Source organism: Styela clava, chromosome 5 (assembly GCF_964204865.1).
Source record: "Styela clava chromosome 5, kaStyClav1.hap1.2, whole genome shotgun sequence".
Taxonomy (NCBI): Eukaryota; Metazoa; Chordata; class Ascidiacea; order Stolidobranchia; family Styelidae; genus Styela; species Styela clava.
The window spans coordinates 21,686,456-21,706,196 of NC_135254.1; the positions used below are offsets into that span (position 1 = coordinate 21,686,456).

The window sequence follows — 19,741 nt, forward strand, 5'->3', positions numbered from 1 at the left end:
AGTCGAATGAATTTCAACAAAAACTTATAAACGTTTGAATTTTTCGATTGAGTTTCGATAATCTGACGCAAAATTGACGTAACTCGTATTTAGCGATTTGGATGATTTTCAAAGCCCATCAGCGTGTTGTTCCGGTCAAGAGGCGGTTGATTTTATTATTTTAAATTAAAGATATAGTCATATAGATAAAACTCAATCGAAAAATTCAAAAGTTTATAAGTTTTTGTTGAAATTCATTCGACTTTGCTTACAATCTATATGACTATATCTTTAATTTAAAATAATAAAATTAACCGCCTCTTGACCGGTACAACTTGCTGCTGGGCTTTGAAAATCACCAAAATCGCTAAATACGAGTTACGTCAATTTTGCGTCAGATTATCAAAACTCAATCAAAAAATTCGAAAATTTATAAGTTTTTGTTGAAATTCATTCGACTTTGCTTACAATCTATATTACTATATCTTTAATTTAAAATAATAAAATCAACCGCCTCTTGACCGGAACAACATGCTGATGGGCTTTGAAAATCATCCAAATCGCTAAATACGAGTTACGTCAATTTTGCGTCAGATTATCGAAACTCAATCGAAAAATTCAAACGTTTATAAGTTTTTGTTGAAATTCATTCGACTTTGCTTACAATCTATATGACTATATCTTTAATTTAAAATAATAAAATCAACCGCCTCTTGACCGGAACAACATGCTGATGGGATTTGAAAATCGCTAAATACGAGTCACGTCAATTTTGCGTCAGATTATCAAAACTCAATCGAAAAATTCAAAAGTTTATAAGTTTTTGTTGAAATTCATTCGACTTTGCTTACAATCTATTTGACTATATCTTTAATTTAAAATAATAAAATCAACCGCCCCTTGACCGGATCAACTTGCTGCTGGGCTTTGAAAATCACCAAAATCGCTAAATACGAGTTACGTCAATTTTGCGTCAGATTATCAAAACTCAATCGAAAAATTCAAAAGTTTATAAGTTTTTGTTGAAATTCATTCGACTTTGCTTACAATCTATATGACTATATCTTTAATTTAAAATAATAAAATCAACCGCCTCTTGACCGGAACAACATGCTGATGGGCTTTGAAAATCATCCAAATCGCTAAATACGAGTTACGTCAATTTTGCGTCAGATTATCGAAACTCAATCGAAAAATTCAAACGTTCATAAGTTTTTGTTGAAATTTATTCGACTTTGCTTACAATCTATATGACTATATCTTTAATTTAAAATAATAAAATCAACCGCCTCTTGACCGGAACAACATGCTGATGGGCTTTGAAAATCGCTAAATACGAGTCACGTCAATTTTGCGTCAGATTATCAAAACTCAATCGAAAAATTCAAAAGTTTATAAGTTTTTGTTGAAATTCATTCGACTTTGCTTACAATCTATATGACTATATCTTTAATTTAAAATAATAAAATCAACCGCTTCTTGACCGGTACAACTTGCTGCTGGGCTTTGAAAATCACCAAAATCGCTAAATACGAGTTTCGTCAATTTTGCGTCAGATTATCAAAACTCAATCGAAAAATTCAAAAGTTTTTGTTGAATTTCATTCGACTTTGCTTACAATCTAAATTACTATATCTTTAATTTAAAATAATAAAATCAACCGCCTCTTGACCGAAACAACTTGCTGCTGGGCTTTGAAAATCATCAAAGTCGCTAAATACGAGTTACGTCAATTTTGCGTCAGATTATCGAAACTCAATCGAAAAATTCGAACGTTTATAAGTTTTTGTTGAAATTTATTCGACTTTGCTTACAATCTATATGACTATATCTTTAATTTAAAATAATAAAATCAACCGCCTCTTGACCGGTACAACATGCTGCTGGGCTTTGAAAATCACCAAAATAGCTAAATACGAGTTACGTCAATTTTGCGACAGATCATCAAAATTCAATCAAATAATTCACATAATTCCAAGGTTTTGTTGAAATTCATTTGACTTTGCTCACAACTGTATCTTTAATTTAAAATAACTAAATCAACTCCCTCTTCTCCGGATTGTAATGTTCGTCTGACGTCATTGTTGCTTTAGATTTCTTACCGTAGCTGATTTAGTTGAAATACAAATCCATTTTATGATGTCCACATTGTTTATAAAATTGAATAATATACGCTATGTTTGGTATTATATATGGCCAAGTCAAAACGTTCTGCTACTGTTCTGGTATAGTGAAGTCGAATCTATAAGGTATCTGCTTTTCTCCGAATGTATCATGGGGCTGTCTTTATTGGCCGTTTTCGAGAAATCGACGTTCCAAAAACGATAATAATCTTGTATACCTGAAAAATCATTTTTAAATCACTTAGTCTTTTTTAAAACACTATTTTTCAGTCAAATTCGTTGTATTCATTCAGTTTAGAGATTTTTTCATGTATTTCAAGTGAACATTATATGCGCGTGGAAACTATATTCAATATGTAAAAATATTCTGGCTGAAAATGCTGCTAGCTTCACAGTGGTTATTGATGCAATGACGGATAGCCGTATCTTCCTGGAAGGAGCTACAGTCTGTTCTCTGGAAGCAACTCGACTCATCTTCTCCGGACATACCGGTACCGGCAAATTCTGCCCATCAGTAACAGTGGGCTCAATGCAATAACTATCTAGTATTTAATCTATTGTTGCTAGTAATTAATCTGGTTCTCCAAAAACTTAATACAACCAAATACTCCAATGTTAAGCTTGCTGGCTGCTTGTTATTTGATCTTATACTGTTCGCCGTTTCCTTTGTATATATTGTGTAATAGACTTCGTTACTTCAAACAGTAGTCTCCTTGCCTTGTCAGGACATAACATCCTGTGCCAAAGTCACAAGGTGGTGTACGTGTTTGTGTGGACCTAACAAAGCTTAATGAATTTGTTACTCGGCCATCATATCTACTACAGACCCCGAAAGATGCGATATCTGGATTGTCGGGTGAGTCCATATATTTCTCTACAATGGACGCCAAGCACGGGTATTGGCAAATCCCGTTAGACTCAGGTAGTCAGCATCTGACAACTTTTATAACCCACGGGTGACCAGTACTGTCGTCGAGGAGATGAGGCTCTCCATGGAATTCATAACATGCAAAATGTGGTCGATGACGTACTCATGTATTGCAAAACTTTCCCAGAACATGTCCGTGCCATTTGGGAATTTTTATATAAATGTCGCCACGACAACATCACTTTGAACCCTGAAAAATTTGTATTCGCAGCAAGCACGGTAAAATTCGTGGGGTTTATCATTTCAAGAGACGGTATTTCAGCTGACCCCAAGAAAGTTCACGCTATTTCAAAATTTCCGACTACCACTAATATCACTGAAATGCGTAGTTTTATGGGTCTAGTGCAGCGTTTCCCAAACTGTGTTCCGTGGAACACTAGTGTTCCGCGAGCGTCTTCCGAGTGTTCCGTGGAGAAGGAATCAAAAATGTCGCCATTGCGATGTAGGGATCGTGAAGTTGTCGCCCAACTGACCGTTCAATTTCGCGTCATCGTCGGCCTAAAGCGGACTAACTAAGGTAGAGTAGTGGCATTTTCGTTAACTGTAGTCGTAGCTTTTTGACTGTTAAGTACAGCAATCCTTTTGGTTTTGTTATAGGCAAACAAGTGGGTCTAAAGAATAAAGACAAAAGGTCAACTCTTCTTCCTCCGTCTCTGCCTGGCTTTACTATGAAATGCTGAAAAATTACTCATGTTCGCTAAATTCAATTCAGCAGATAAATAAACTGCAGCTCGCGAAATTGCAGCAAGTACTTTTATCTCCATTAGAGGTAACATTGAAGGCAAACACTACGTGATGGAAAATAAACGACATAGACAGGTAAAAAATTGTGAATTTGTGAATTCATTGATTGATATACACAGCATTCAAATTAGGAAACAATAAAACATTTATAATAAATGCAATATGTAAAATATTCAATCATATTTCAGGTATGTTTAACCATAGTAGTATATATTTACGGTTTAACATATTTACGGTTTAAACGTAAATAAATACTAGCGAACCCATTGGGAACCGCTACATTGCACCGTTTTTCTTTATCAATTTTAGCTTTCCATTTTTTGGTGTTCCGCAAGGCGAGATAAAAAGTCTAAGTGTTCCGTGGCCGAAAAAGTTTGGAAAACGCTGGTCTAGTGCATAGGTTCTCAAAGTGCTCCGTACGGAGCCCCAGGGCTCCGCGGAAGAAACCTGGGTGCTCCGCGTGCTATTCGATTACTTTTCAAAATACTGACTTTGCTAATTTTGTAATTGTTCAAAGAAGCAATAACAGGTTTAATAAATTTTGACAACAGTATAGTCTCGAAATATGGCGAAGAGGCGGAATTCAGAAATGACATTATTTACAAGAAGGAGCGAAGCCAGGATTCTTAAAAGGGAGAGGGGTTCAAAATTGGAATCGGAAATTTTCGCGCAACATTCTTCGCGGTTGAAAAAAAAATTTTCAGTGGATAACGAGATTTCTGTTGCGTAAAATATTCAATCCATGACCATTGCGAGCAACATTTAAAATGTCTTGTCATAATAATTTGATTGTGCTCATCGTTACTCACGTTTGATTCGAGAATACTTTCAGGATTACTAAAATAAAAGATTACTATTCTAAAATAATATCAAATACGTGATAAACTGCCAACAATAAATAAATTGGAATCGTATTTTTGCGATCTTTGGATTTGTCAAACTTGATTTGTTTTTTTCGCACTCGAGATTATTTTTAGGCAAGATATCGGCGTTACAAAAAGCCCTAGGTTGACGTTAAAACTCAAAAAGGACAATTTGCAATCTATGACCGATGCGGGCATATTTAAAATGACTTGTTCGTTGGGTTAATTGTGTTCAATGTAATAAATCATTACTTCTCAAATTACCACGGCAATCCGCGGAAATGAAAGGAGAAACAAAGTTAAGTGAACGAAGTTCTTGTGGACTACCGTATATCCTGAGCAACGCTGGTATCATAAGATATTAGAAACAAAGTCATGTTGCCCACAAAAAAACATATCTACTACCGGTGCCAGTAGTTTGATAAGATATTTGTGCCCTTCCCGATTAATTCATAATCGTAATCATGGCTGATTGCGTGGCAGTGTGGTAGATTTAGCGAATTCGACAAATATGAGCCGTTCTTGCAACACTAACTCTTACCGCGCAGGTCTGCCACTCAGATTCTTTCCAAGATGTCGCCGTTTAAAAAATCACAAGATCTGGGCAAAATACGAACGATTGAAATTTATGTTGTTGCACGCGTCTCCGTCGGTAGTCTCAGAATGGATAAAAGGTACATCGCGCGCGTAATTGACTGTGTTTCGATTTCAGTTACTACGATGAATAACCAAAGAAACTCTAACATAACACCAAATTTTAGGATTTACAATGTCTAAGAAAGCTTTTATCTGTCGTGAGTCTGTTGAAACAAAACGTAGTGTTATCCTCCGTTTTAAGTTTTAGTTTTAATCATTCACAATGCCGCTTTTTAATCAAAGAATTTGAGTTGCGGATTTACCTCTTTATTAAATATTTTAGCCTCTCGTCGCCGATCAAGCAATGACTATAATATGGTAGCGATGCTTTCAGATTGAACTCCTAATTACCCACGAGAACAAAAGAGCAATTATCATCGTCATTGTGGAACAATACATGTATATGCCGTAGGGAATTTTTGATTTAGGGAGAATAAACACCGACGTAAAGATGTTAAGGTTTTTCAAAAAAAACACGCCACGCCGACGAAAACAATCGGTGATTGTAACAAAATGCAATCTCGCGCGTTATTAGCGACCTTTTAAGTCTTTTAAAAATATCAAAAGGGACAAGATTCGACCCCTGATTTATTAATACGTTTGTCAAGTGCCAAATTTACAGCCTTTATATATATAATTTATCTGTGAAATTTAGATTTAATTATGGCTTGTATTAACCCCATAAAGTATCTTTAACTTACTCAGGAATATTGATCGGAAAGTAACAATTTTAAAATTTATTTTGGGGCTCCGTGAATATTAGTCAACCTCTTCACGGGCTCAGCAAGACCAAAAGTTTGAGAACCCCTGGTCTAGTGAACCAACTAGGAGATTTCACAACGGAACTCAGCACCTTTGCTGCCCCTTTACGTAGCCTGTTATAAACACGCAACAGTTTTAATTAGACTGCTAACCATGATCAGGCATTTGAAAATGTTAAGAAGGCTTTAACATCAACTCCAACACTGGCGAATTTTGATCCTGCAGTCCTACAAACTGATGCATCCCGCAGAAAGGGATTGGGCTATGCTCTACTCCAACAACATGGAGAAAAATGGCGACTCGTACAATGCGGTTCAAGATTTTTAAGCGACGTCGAAACAGTACTATTAGCTGTTGTCTGGGCCGTTCGCAAATGTCGAATTTTACTACTCGGATTACCTCATTTCACATTGATAGTACACCACCAACCGCTAGTCCCAATTCTTGATCGCCAGACGTTGGACATGGTCGAAAATCCTCGCCTCCAGCGGCTCAAGGAAAAACTCTCAATGTGGGCCTATGTGTTTTCTACAGTTTGGCGCAAGGGAAAACTGCATGCGATTCCGGATGCGCTTTCGCGTGCCCCAGTTGATGACCCGACGAAAGATGACTTAGAGGCTGAGGAAGATGTGAAAACCTGCGTAAAGAAAATCTGGCAAATTCGTTCACTTGAAGTCGTAGATGAGGGTGATAATTGTGTTTTTTCTGATCCAAATTTAACATGTCTTCGCGAAGTTGCTGAAAAGGATCAGGACTTCAGGAGTACCAAAAGATGATCAGAGTGGTCATCGAAGCGTTTCCGTCAAAATGTGAACAAGCTCCGTTTTTTGCACAACCCTTTTGGAAAATACGAAATGATTTGAATGTGGACGACGGCTTAATATTATACAATGCCAGAATTGTAGTTCCCCTAGGGTTAAGAAAGGAAACTCTACATCGACTTCATGACGCGCATCAGGGCATTGTTCGTATGAAAAGACGTGCTAGACAAATAATTTATTGGCCCGGAATGAGTGTTGATATAGAAAATGTTGTCCAATCGTGTGATAAGTGTCAAGAAATGTCCCCAAGTTTGCCGAATGAGCCAATGATATCAGATCCTATGCCTGAGCGTATATTTCAGGAGGTTGCCGCTGATCTATTTTCCTATGCTGGAGCTATTTAGTGTACACACACACAGATATGCTCTCCGAATGGCCTATTTTAACATCGTGGGATTTTGAGCCATCCTCCAGGCATGTAATTCACTCAATCAGGAAACATTTAGGGATGAGGACAGATGGTGGTCCGTAATTTTTTTAAGGTAACTTCAAAAAATTTCTTCACAGATGGGGCGTCAATCACGTGATGTCAACGCCCGCATATCCACAATCTAATGGAGTGGCCGAGGCAACTGTTAAAGCAATGAAGTCACTTGTAGCTAAAACGACATCTAACGGAAATATTCATGATGAGGAGTTTCAGCAGGACTTTTAGAATAGCGCAACACACCAAGGGTAGACGACCGCTCGCCAGCACAAATTGTGTTTGGACACCCATTACGCTCCTGTGTTCCAGCACATCAAAAAATTTTTGCTAGGAAATGGCAGACACTTGCAGAAGAATGTGACCGGAAGGCCGCAAAGGCGCGGCTGTATAGCAAAAGATATTACGACGAACGTTCCAAACCACTTCCTCCTCTGAAAATTGGTTCCAGCGTTCGAATCCAGGTGCCCACAACAAAAAAATGAACTAGAGTGGGATCAATTGCGGCAATCGGAAGAAATAGAGATTATCTTGTGAAGTTGCAGAGTGGCCGAATATGGTGGAGGAATAGGCGTCTCATTGAATTGAACATGAGTGAAACACACGAACCAGAACAACATCAAATGGGTCATTACCCGTTCCTGATACGCCTCGGAGGAGCGCGAGAGAAAGACGCCGACCCCAACGATTTATTGAAAACTAATGAAGACTGCATTGCAAATCTAAAAATATTAGAATGCAGCCTCGAAAAAGGGGAGTTGGTAGATATTCATGCGCATAGTCTTGTATATAGCAAATTGTGACGTCAGGGGATTTCCCTGTCTATTACTCATTCTAGTGTTTTCTGTTAAGCTTGCTGGCTGCTTGTTATTTGATCTTATACTGTTCGCCGTTTCCTTTGTATATATTGTGTAATATACTTCGTTACTTCAAACAGTAGTCTCCTTGCCTTGTCAGGACATAACATCCTTCAGCTTGACGGCCCAGCTGTCATCAAAGGAACACGTTGAGCTGATCATTTGTTGAACGATGTTGGTGTATGACTAGATAGAAGATGATACCCCCGTTTCAATCCTGTATAATTTCCAGAATAAGAAAAACGTTTCGGTTCATCCAGAAATAAAGTTGGGCCTTGCATAATATTGGATATATATATTCAGTGGCGTAATTCAAATTTTTTGTTAGCCGGTTCCTTCACAAAAGTCATATTTTTCAGCCAGCTCTGTTACAAACAGAACATTGGCAGTAACCAGCAATGTTAACCGGTTCGCTGATCTCATAAAATCCCGTGAGACGATTCTATAGAACCGGCTGAATCCCACCACTGGATATATTTATACAGGGGCTTGTTTGAAATGAAACGACTGAAATGACAAAGTACAACTTTTAAAGCCAATGCAATATTTATAACAAGAGGCATCAATTAATGGAAATTCGTAGGAAAAAAATTATTGACATAAATAAATTACATAATGATGAAAGCTCGTGATCGCTTGCTGAAATATCATAGATCAGTAAAAGTTGAAAATAAATACAAAATTGATTTGATTAACCGCGTCGGGTATTGTTGTTTCGGGATGTAGGCAGGAGTTTGCGTGGACTTCAACATAATTTTAAAGCCGAAACGATCCTTCAAATCACAGGTCTTCTTTTAGTTCCATGGAAACATCATAACAGAAAATTGATTTCATATTTTTCTTCTTGTTTTATGCTTCGGAACAGACCCATCACTGTGATTTCTGCAGAAACCACCAACTACACATCCGCTAGAGTAGTGGTCAGTAACCTGGGTGAGATCGGACCCGTGGGGTTCGGTGGAGCTGTTCCAGGGGTTCGACGAAGGTCCTCTGAAACAGTTGTATATTACGGAACTTATTTATTATCTATAGCCTACTAATTAGACAAAAATAACTATAGTTCATCGCAGATATTTAAACATAAACGTTCAACAACTAATAATTTATCTCGACTGTGCGTATAGTTTGGCACAGATATAAGTTTAGCCGACCTGTCGGCGTTATACACCTTAGATTCTAGTACATTCCATTGAAAGCTCCTATATTCACAGATGTCGTACGTACGGATGTGTGTACTTATCTATGATAGCACTTTTTGTTGCTTTCTACTTATGGTTTTGAAATATCTTAGGTTGTTATGACAAACCAAGAATTATTGAGATTAGGATTTCGCGTGACCCTTATTTATTTTCTACCGTACCAATGAAATTTAACTCAGTTTTACCAATAAATCAAAGATTGGCATTGAATGTACATAAGTACATAAATGAATGAAATATCAGAGTGTGTTTGAATATTTATAGGTGATGAATTTGTGACAAAGAATACTTCATTGCATAGCTTTGCTTGAAATTGTCATCATCCATCCGTTCTTGACAACTTCGATATGGCGCTGAGTCATATCCTATTTTTATTTCTGTAAAATAAAACAAGTGCCAAACACTTTTATCCGCATTTCGATCCAGTTTGAAGTTTAAGAAAAGAAGACCTGAACTTCCAGCATTTTTGAGGCATATTGATATTACCATTTTTGGGGTTTTCAAAGTTGCTTTTTTTTTATCAGTTTTTCGCCGCTTCAAATGCATAATTTTTACATAAAAAAAAACACCTCTTCCCCTGCCGCCGACACTATTGTGACAAAACAATGGATATATCCACGCGGGGTATTGGTCTCAAAGTTTACACCACATTGTTCATTTTCTATTTTCTAACCTTGCACAAAGTTAGCTTCCACTTTATAAAGTTGTGATTATGCTCATAATATCAACAGTTCAGTACGATGAGGTTCAACGGGAGCTTGCAGAATAGCGGAGGGGTTCGGCAAGCTCGGAAAAGTTAAGAACCACTACGCTTGAGTTTGAAAGCACATATATGCTAATTCTATAATAGTCTATATATATCGACAATATAACAAAAGGACTGGTTACAGAATCAGAAAAAAACCACATAAATTATAAAATATAGATTGTTTGAAACAAAAAATAGCCTTGTATGTGTTATTTCACTGGAAAATGTTACAGCAAAAGGTCCGGCACAGAGATCGAGTATATATTGACCTCGATTCGTTAAGTTTATTGTGATTTATAATGATGCGACGATATTATTTGAAGATATTGTATTTAAATATATTTATTGTATGTATTTAAACCACTGCAGCGTTTGCCAAATGCATCGCCCAGTGGCGGCGCGTCAATAAGGGCCAACCGGGGCAATGCCCCGGTTGTTTTTTCGGTATAATAAAAAATATTCGAAAAATACCTCAATATCGGTTGCACAGACTGTCTACACTAGCCATATTCTCCCGACATGGTTCATTTTTCGCTCGCAAAGCCTTCGCCGAACGTCGACGGGGCGACGCCGATTTTGCCCCGGTTGCTCATTGTATATCGTATTCTCTCTTTTATCTTCCACTCGCCGCGTTTGTTTCGTTTGTTTTCTGTTTCTTTTACTAAATCATCGGGGCTAGCCCCGAAATTATGACGACACAATGCCGACGTTTCTTACTACAACGTGTTGACATATTCACGCATTCCTTCTCGTTCGTTGGTTGCTTGAAGAGTTGATAGTTTCCTCGCCTTCGTTTTTGTCGCTTGTTTCGCTATTTGAATCAGTTAGAGACCTTTAGTCCATTTGCTTTCGATTTTCCACATTTCTTTTGAGCTCCTCACTTCTTTCCGGCTTCGCATTTCTTAGCCTTAGACCTCATAATGAATAAGGTTGATGCACTACTTCGCACTCCGTTTTCGCAGCTGCCGCTGGAACAAAAATTAGAGGTACAACGTCTTGGGCCTTATCAACCAAAAAATTGTTCACTGGAACAATCCCATGACGGAAGAAAGCGTCGGCGTACATTCTGCGCAGAAACTTGGTATAAAAAACACGAATGGTTGTGTTACAGCGAGGACAAAAATGCACTTTTTTGTTTTTATTGCCTACTTTTTGCTACCGCCGTGACTCACGTTGGTGTAAATTTGGTTTTAGAGATCTTAAACATCTTTCCGAGCGTGCCAGGGATCATCAATCTTCTATGGAGCATCTGGACAATGCAGTAAAATACCGAACATTCGGAAATGTTAATATTGCAGCACAGTTGGATGAAGAACGCGCGGTTTCTATTCGTCGGCACAACCAAAACGTCGAGAAAAACCGCCATGTTCTCGGTCGATTGATAGATGTTTTGAAGTTCATCGGTTGTCAGGAGCTGTCCCTCCGTGGGCACGATGAACGGGCTGGCTCTTCTAATAGAGGGGTATTTTTGGATATGGTGGAATACAGCGCATCCCTAGATACAGTATTGAGAGATCATCTTGATGCCGCAACTGTTTCGAAAGGGACATCTAAGGATATCTAAGAAATGATTTGCTCGACTCAATGTATAAAATTTATTTACAACATTTGGCTCTGGAAATTGAGAATTGCCAGTTCCTTTCGATTCATCTGACGAGACAACTGACATCACGTGCGTTTCCCAACTGGCTGTGATTTTTCGGTTTGTGAAAGATGGTAAACCTACCGAGAGATTTCACAGCTTTGTACCAATCGTTGATCGCACGGCTTGCGGGATATCGGCTGTACTGAAAGAAGTGTTACAGCCTTACAACGCGAAGTCAAAATTGATAGCTCAAACTTATGACGGCGCGGCAGTCATGAGTGGGTCGAAACATGGTGTTCAAGTTTATATAAAAGAAGATTTTCCTCATGCGCATTTTTTACATTGTTATGCACACCAATTTAACCTCGTTATTAAAAATATGTGTCTTGATACCCCTCTCGTCCGTATATTTTTTGCAAATGTTTCGGGGTTTTCTTCATTTTTTTCCGTTTCGCCGAAGCGCTCTGACCTCCTTCGCCAGATATGTAGCCGCCGTCTCCCAGCTTGTGCACCAACACGTTGGAACTTCCAATCAAGCGTGGTGCAGGGCGTGTCCGAAATTAGGTCTGAGCTCATTGAGTGTTTCAATGGCATTCAGAGCTCTCCGGTTTGGGACGAACGCTCTGTGAGGGAGGCGGCAGGTCTAAAGCGTCTGCTAGAAGATGGTGAGTTTTCATTTTTTCTCGCTTTTTTCTCCACAATATTCTATCACGTGGATGTATTATACGGCGCATTGCAGTCAAGGCTAATGGATGGAGCGTCTGTGCAGTCGTGTATTTCAGACTTCTGCGATGCTGTATCTCGTATTCGGGAAACAATAAAATACGACGACACATGGAGTGCTTCTTTTGGCCGCGGGCAAACAACGCAGCGTTTGATTTTGTCTGCAAAGGAATACTGTGACATTCTGGTGAATCAAATAGGCGATCGTCTGCGCACTGAACACCTTGCCGCGTTCTCTTTGATGAACCCCAAAAATTTTTCAAAATTTGCACGTCAATTTCCCATCCATTTGTTGGCTACTGTCTCCAAATTTTACCCCATGATAAACGTGGGTAAATTGGAAAATGAATTGCGATGTATATACACCAATCAAACTTTTTTGGACATCACATCAACTTGCGCGCTCTATGGGTTTCTCATAGATAACACTCTAGTAACTACCTTTGGGGCGTCTGCAAAATTTCTGGACATCATTTTGACGACGCCTATTTCTTCCGCCGACGCAGAGCGAACATTCAGCACGCTGAAGCGTATTAAAACGTATCTCAGAAACACAATGAAGCAAGATAGATTAAATTCCTTGGCTGTTTTATCCATTCACAGAGACGTTATTTCTGGGATGCATGACTTTAATCAGCGCGTTATTGAGCATTTTGCTTCCAAGAAACCGCGGCGTGTTGCATATAGGCCGCGAGCCGAGGACATTTATCTTTCAGTTTCGTAGCGCACATCAGGTAACTACCTGAAAATGATTTTAAAATGTTCCTTAGAAATTTAGTAACAAATATTGCCTTGTTCCCACTTCCAAAAGTTGCACGTTTTACAGAAAAGACGCTTTTACTACAATAAAAATGTGTTACCATCTGTCCTATTTTCTCTGCTTTTCCGGTATCATGGGCCAATGAACGCAGACTTCTGCACGACGTAACAGTCAAGTTAGTCAGCTGTAGGTGGATTCCCAGTGTTCGGATGAATATCAGATGTACTACAACTGCTCGCTTTTGCGTTGAGTAGCCTTTCCGTAGTTTTTTTCAGTTACCGGTAATATTAGTTCAGTTATTCTAAGGAGGTGTTGAAAAGTATGGGTAAGATATTAAACACTTGTATATCCTTACCATAAATAGCAATATTAGTTGAGCACTAGCTCATAAGACGTTGTTAAATAGGTACGGAGCGGTAACTCCAAGGAAGGCTAGACCTAGAATAATATGTCACAAACAACGATATTTTCTGGCTTGCATGAAATGTTTATGATTAATTTAATGACTCTTCTTGACTATTCAGCAGACTTATACTACTATATAGGCCACAGAATATTTGGAAATATAAATGAATGGCTGTTTCTGTAATGCACGATTGTGTGAAAGAGAAGAAATTATTCAATTTTACTAATGTCGGTTGGTCTAAATCTAAATTCATAGAGTCGACAAGAACCTGGGAAGCAATGATAAGTTATGCCGGAGTGGAAAGAAAGGTAGCATTGGAAACGATTGAGAGGTGAGAAATCAAGTTGTAGACAAACAGTTGATGTTTTAAAATATAGTCTATAGTCCAGGGGTGGCCAACCTTTCACATACCACGCGCCACGTTTTAAACATAATGTTTCAGATGCGCCGTAAATCTCTTGTATTCCCACGCCTAATGTCCTTTTCTTGTTGCAATTATATAAATTTATAATACACACACATATATACACACGTATATGTAGTTTTTACAATTTACAACTTCACATGAATAGAAATTAAGCAAGAAAGTATAATAAATAAAACTTTAAGCATTACGCAATAAAGCTGTTTTTAACAACGAAGAGGAAAAGGTACGATTAAGAAGTAAATTTAGGCGTAATATTGTGACAACAGGCCTCTAGTATCAATATTTAAACTTCATTTATTTTCCTGTTAAAGATGTAATGCGCCACCCCTGATCATGCAATGCGCCACGTTTGGCGCATGCGCCATAGGTTGGCCACCCCTGCTATAGTCCATACTCATACTGTCATAGGACATTTCAGACTGTGATATATCAAAATTTAGTGTAGATATAGTCTAGTAATGGTATGCAAACACTGCTGGACTGTAGTACATGCAATGAGCATATATACGCTCATTTAGTACATCAGATAAAATGCATTATGTATTCAAGGTATTAGTTAGTGTTTAGGGGTATTTTTAAACTCATGCTGCTCCAAATATTATTTTCTTCCTCATTTTAGATACTGTACTACAAAAGAAAACGGCAATGTTCCACCAATTCGACCTAACGCAGGCTCTGATCCCTGCTGCTATCAGTGCTATAAAATGGATTAAACAAGAAGTCTTGAAGCTTAAAGGTATATGAGAATCATAATAGTTGCAAACAGCTTAGATGGGCTATTCATATTGAAATACTTTAGCACTTTTCTGCAATTGGAACTGCCCATCAAATTCATGTTGGAGACTTCATTGAGATTTTCAATTCATTTTTTTCCCTCGACTATGAAGATCTTTTGAGGTTAAAGAGGCATTAATAAATAAAGCTGAGGAATTTGAAGAGGATATGAAGAATGTAAATGATACCAGGGCACGTCTATTTAACACTGTCAAACATAAGGATTATACTCTCCACCCAACAATGATTCACTGAAGAAGCATGTGGCCCTCAAATCAGTTCTTGAGTTGGCAAACTGCAAGTGTAAGAAAAATAGTCAAAATAATTTATGAAAGTGTGCCAAAATCAACTTAAATTGCACAGATTTTTGTTTTTGTATTGACTGCAAAAATCACAGTACACTTATAGAGGAAAAGTCGATTTTTGAGATAGTGGATTTCGAAAACAATTCAGAAGAAAGTGAATTAGATATTACAGTTGATTTAATAAGTATCATTTATTTGTTGTTTTTTCGGACATTTGTTAGTGTCGTAGTCCTGTTTCTAGAAATATTATTGCCTTTGTTCAAATACATAACCACATAAACTAAAAAAAGATTAATTGTAATATTTCTGTTCACTATTTTATGTACATATTGTACATTCATTTAATTTTCTTGACTTTTGCTGTAAATTTCTAAGTGAGAAATAACTGATTTATTTGTGTTTTCGTGCTCACGATGTTAATTTGTGACTTCATTGCTTAAAAATAAATACGTTTGATAGCCTCTATAAAATGGATGTAGCTTTTTATGCTGTTCTTGTTGTAAACTGCTTGTGGTTATTACATAAAATTTATTCGCAAATGTGAATCAGCGTTGTTGGTGTCGCTGCTTTCGAGCTCACTCCCAACTCCTGTCACACAATTAAAGTATTTTTTGTTGTTGGTTACATGTTTGCCATATTTTTCGTAATCTACCTAATAAATTATGATTGACTGAGGAAGTCCGATTTTGGTCAGGCAAAACATTACAGGAATACATTTGTGTTAGTGTGCTGTAGGGCTCTCGAATTGCATAGTTCTTATGTATGTGTTGTAAACTTATGGTTATTGAATTTCCGGGAACCTCTTATATTCAATTTCGCACCAGGATTGTGGAACAAGCTGTAATGCGTTCATTATGTTCGTTTTCACACAAAACTGAAGAATTTATTTAGTTACGGTACCAGATGTGCGCTACGAAACTCATTTTCTGGGCGTTTTCATGGCTTCGTCTCACGGCCCATATCCGTGGTAAGGATCTACAAGTGTTTAATAACTTACTTATACATTTTTCAACAACGTCTTAGCATAACTTAACTAATAATAACTAAACAGGGCTATGGAAAGCCTGCCCAACTCAGCGCAAGGTCGAGCAGTAATAACTAATATTCATCCGCTCGCTAACAGCTGGTTTAATTCAATTGTTACGTCATGCAGAAGTCATTGTTCCATGCCGAAAATGTAGAGAATATAGGACAGATCGTAGCACATATTTCTTGTAGTAAAAGCGTCTTTTCCGTAAAACGTGCAACTTTTGGAAGTGGGAACAAGGCAATATTTGTTACTAAATTTTTAAGGAACATTTTAAAATCATTTTCAGGTAGTTACCTGATGTGCGCTACGAAACTCACTTTCTAGGCGTTTTTCAGGGCCTCTGCTCGCGGCCTAATATATGTTCAAGCAGTAGAAGTCTAGCAGCATATATATCTATGAGTGAGCGACGCATGTCCTTATCTTTGCATTAGCTTTCCTTTCTTCATAGTAACGTTTTAAACCTTATTTTAGGTTTTGTCTGCTTTCCCGAAGTTTCTGTTAATATGTCATTGTATTTATCTGGGTAAATATTGCCTTTCCTTTTGAAAGAGGTTTCAAAATAAACTATGTCTATACTTATTAATCCCTTGACTTGGACCGGTTTTAAAGACACTTTCTTATCGTTAAAAATTGTCGCTTTTGCCGATTGGTTGTTACCGATGGAATGGTTTTTATACTCATAAAATGATGGGAGAACTTACAGCGCTCATCCTGTCCCCGTAGATGGGGGTGACTTGGTCCCGCAGTAGCTTGCCCCGGTTGTCAAAATGACCACGCGCCGCCACTGGCATCGCCCAATAGAACTAGCATCGGTTCAAAATGAGTACACAGAACGCTATAATTTCCGTTGACCTAATGCAAAATTACGCCGACGAGTTCACAACTTCTCAGTACGTCATCAACGGGACATACTAATTTGCGTTCGATTTCTGCAGGGTTGACCATTAAAAATTAGACTCTCGCAAACGGAGTCCACTTTATGCAAACGGTAAACGCCAAAAATCGTATAAAAAATTATATAGTATCAAATTTGCCACAAAATTGTTTGCGTGGTAATCCACCTTCAAATAGAATTTATCCTGTTTTAATTAGGAATCAGAAAAATTGCCAGTAACATTTTTTTGCTAGAGTACTATGCAATTTATTTTCGGTGTGTCATATATGATACATTGGACTACAATGTAGACTATGTTTTTCGATATTTTTGTGTTATCCTGTAATTTCAAAAATAGACTTGTCAAATGACTGTGTTTTGTCTTCCGGCTGCCTCATATCAGTTTTCACGTGTCCTCACTGGGCTACGGTCAAATATGAATCTCCTTCTTCATGTTCGGTCTTCATCAGAAAATGTCACGTACCAATAATCTAGGGGAAATTAGATTTTTACTTCTAGTGCCTTCTCCGCATACATTTTTGTGCGTTCTGACTTCATGTTTTATATTATTGATAAGTAGATTCCCGTGGTTAATGGCGCTGTAACGGTGATATTGACGATGACGGAAGCGAAAGAGATGATTAAATCCTTAATTAACCAAAACGTTTGCAGTAATTGTTTTTCTTGCGATAAATTCTGACAGAGTTAAAGATGATGACTCCAGCAAAATGCCGCAAATTCGATTTTGCATTGCATCCATGTTGCATTTTTTTTTGCAGTCAGGCAAAAAAAACTCTCTGAGTGGTGCTTCTCGGCCAAAGCTCGTTAGACAATATCTAGATACCGATGCCCAAAGAATAAGGTGCATTGGTAACCAATATATATATTGAAAACCGTGAAGAGTGGAATTAATCAGAAAAAGCATTATATATAATAGTAATCGCATGTTATATATATATATATATATTTGAAAATAGCTTTAATTGATTCAAGAATTATAAAGAAACGAATTTTATATTAATTTACCTTTAAAGCCCAAATGGTCATTCATTCGTAAGGATGGGAATTTCCTGATTTAAACCCAAGAAGATGATCATACGGAACAATAATTCGGTTAATCTAAATTGTAAATACCACAACAAGGCGACCAGGTTGTTGGCCAAGATAAGATAAAGCCATTAGTACAAATCACAAGCTGCAGTAAGTCTTCAATATATGGTACTAAATCAGCGACATTACCTCTCCGATTCCTATAGAATGGCATCAAAAACTGAGTAGCCTACAGACACATGGAATTTGTGCAGTAATACTTTGCAAGTATGTATACAATATCGCCTGCAACTTTCTATTAATGATTGGTAATGGTAACAGGCAAAACACATTAAGGTTTTTATGAATTTTTGAAATACCTCAAAATGCTGTCATTGTTTTCGATAATACCAATTGTGCATGATATTTCCGTGACAATTTGACATCGAGTAAACCACCTAGCAAACGAATTCGGAACTCTTTGGATGCACTTGGACTGTAAAATTAGTTAACTATAGTCTATTGTACAAGACATTTCTGAAATATTCGAAAAAGATGGGAGTAAGCTAATCGGTCTACAGTTTTAACGTTTTTCATGACTTCGCCCGCGGAACTAGTTTAGTTGATTTATCAATAAATTGGCCTGATTGCAAAGTAGAATTAAAACATCAACATGCAGTTCCATGGCATTGCTCTCGTATCCTTGTTTGGTATTCCATTGAGCCCACAACTAGTTTTAGGTATGAAAGCTCGAATAATAGTGGGAGTTGCTGATGGAGGTAAACATTGGTGAGCTAATGGATTTGCTCATATTCCTGAAAATTACCGTTGTTAACATTTATGAATTCCTCCACCATTCTCATCGTGGAGCAATGTTCATTGAAATGATTAGCTACCGGTATAAACACAACATCATTGAGGCTGGGAATGGTTGACCGGTTAACCGATTTTAGATGGTTAACGGTTACGATTTATATCAACCGTTAACTGACATCTCAGGTACAAATCACCTTAATAATGTACAATTCCTTCCAAAAATGATTACGTCATCACAAATTGTCTTCTGTGTCGTTTAATTCAAAAGAATATCACTAACTGTAAATATATAATTGAAGTACCAAGATTGCTGATTATACAAAATTTGACAATGATAAATTCGGAATCAGTTTGCGGTCGAAATATATTGTTCACGATTTTATTGCAAAATCGTATATTCAATGTCACCCAACAAATACGCAGTTGATTTTTTTTTCTTTATGATATCTCAAAGTATAATTTGCACATGGAACACTGAAAATTTGTTTAATTGACATTTAATAACGGAATCGGGTTTTACTAAAATACTACCATATGGTCGAACTACGCTGCATATCTCTTTCTTGCAGCAGAGCGATCATGAAACTATCTCGATTCGTGCATAATTTTGAGCGATACCGGGATAAGATCCAGCAAAGTTTTATTGTAGCCATTGTGACGCAACAGGCTAAAATTATAAATTATTACGTAAAACGTGACGCCGCGTTTAACTGGTTAATTTTATTCGGTTAACGGTTGAAGTGTGTTCCTTGAAATTTCCAGCCCTAAACATCACACGTTTCCTGATTCCATACAAAGAATAACACCTAAGATTTGCGTCAACCAATCAGCGTATTCATTGTTAGCCATGAACGACTTTTTCAGATCGTTTTTAGTTTTGTTCAAGAGCGACATGTAAAGAGAATGATTATATTTGCATATTTTTTAG

The 19,741-nt window shown here is 37.4% G+C and overlaps 2 long non-coding RNA genes across 2 annotated transcripts; one reads left to right on the top strand and one right to left on the bottom strand.

The window, feature by feature from the left end:
* Positions 1–8,931: 8,931 nt before the first annotated feature.
* Positions 8,932–11,472, bottom strand: LOC144422682 (uncharacterized). Its single transcript, XR_013475314.1, has 3 exons — positions 10,556–11,472; positions 9,626–9,713; positions 8,932–9,127 (listed from the first exon to the last, which is right to left on the bottom strand). It is a non-coding gene; the product is annotated as an uncharacterized LOC144422682 (long non-coding RNA).
* A 1,950-nt stretch (positions 11,473–13,422) lies between these two features.
* On the top strand, positions 13,423–16,354 carry LOC144422888 (uncharacterized). The gene is made up of 2 exons (XR_013475423.1): positions 13,423–13,889; positions 14,605–16,354. It is a non-coding gene; the product is annotated as an uncharacterized LOC144422888 (long non-coding RNA).
* Positions 16,355–19,741: the final 3,387 nt, after the last annotated feature.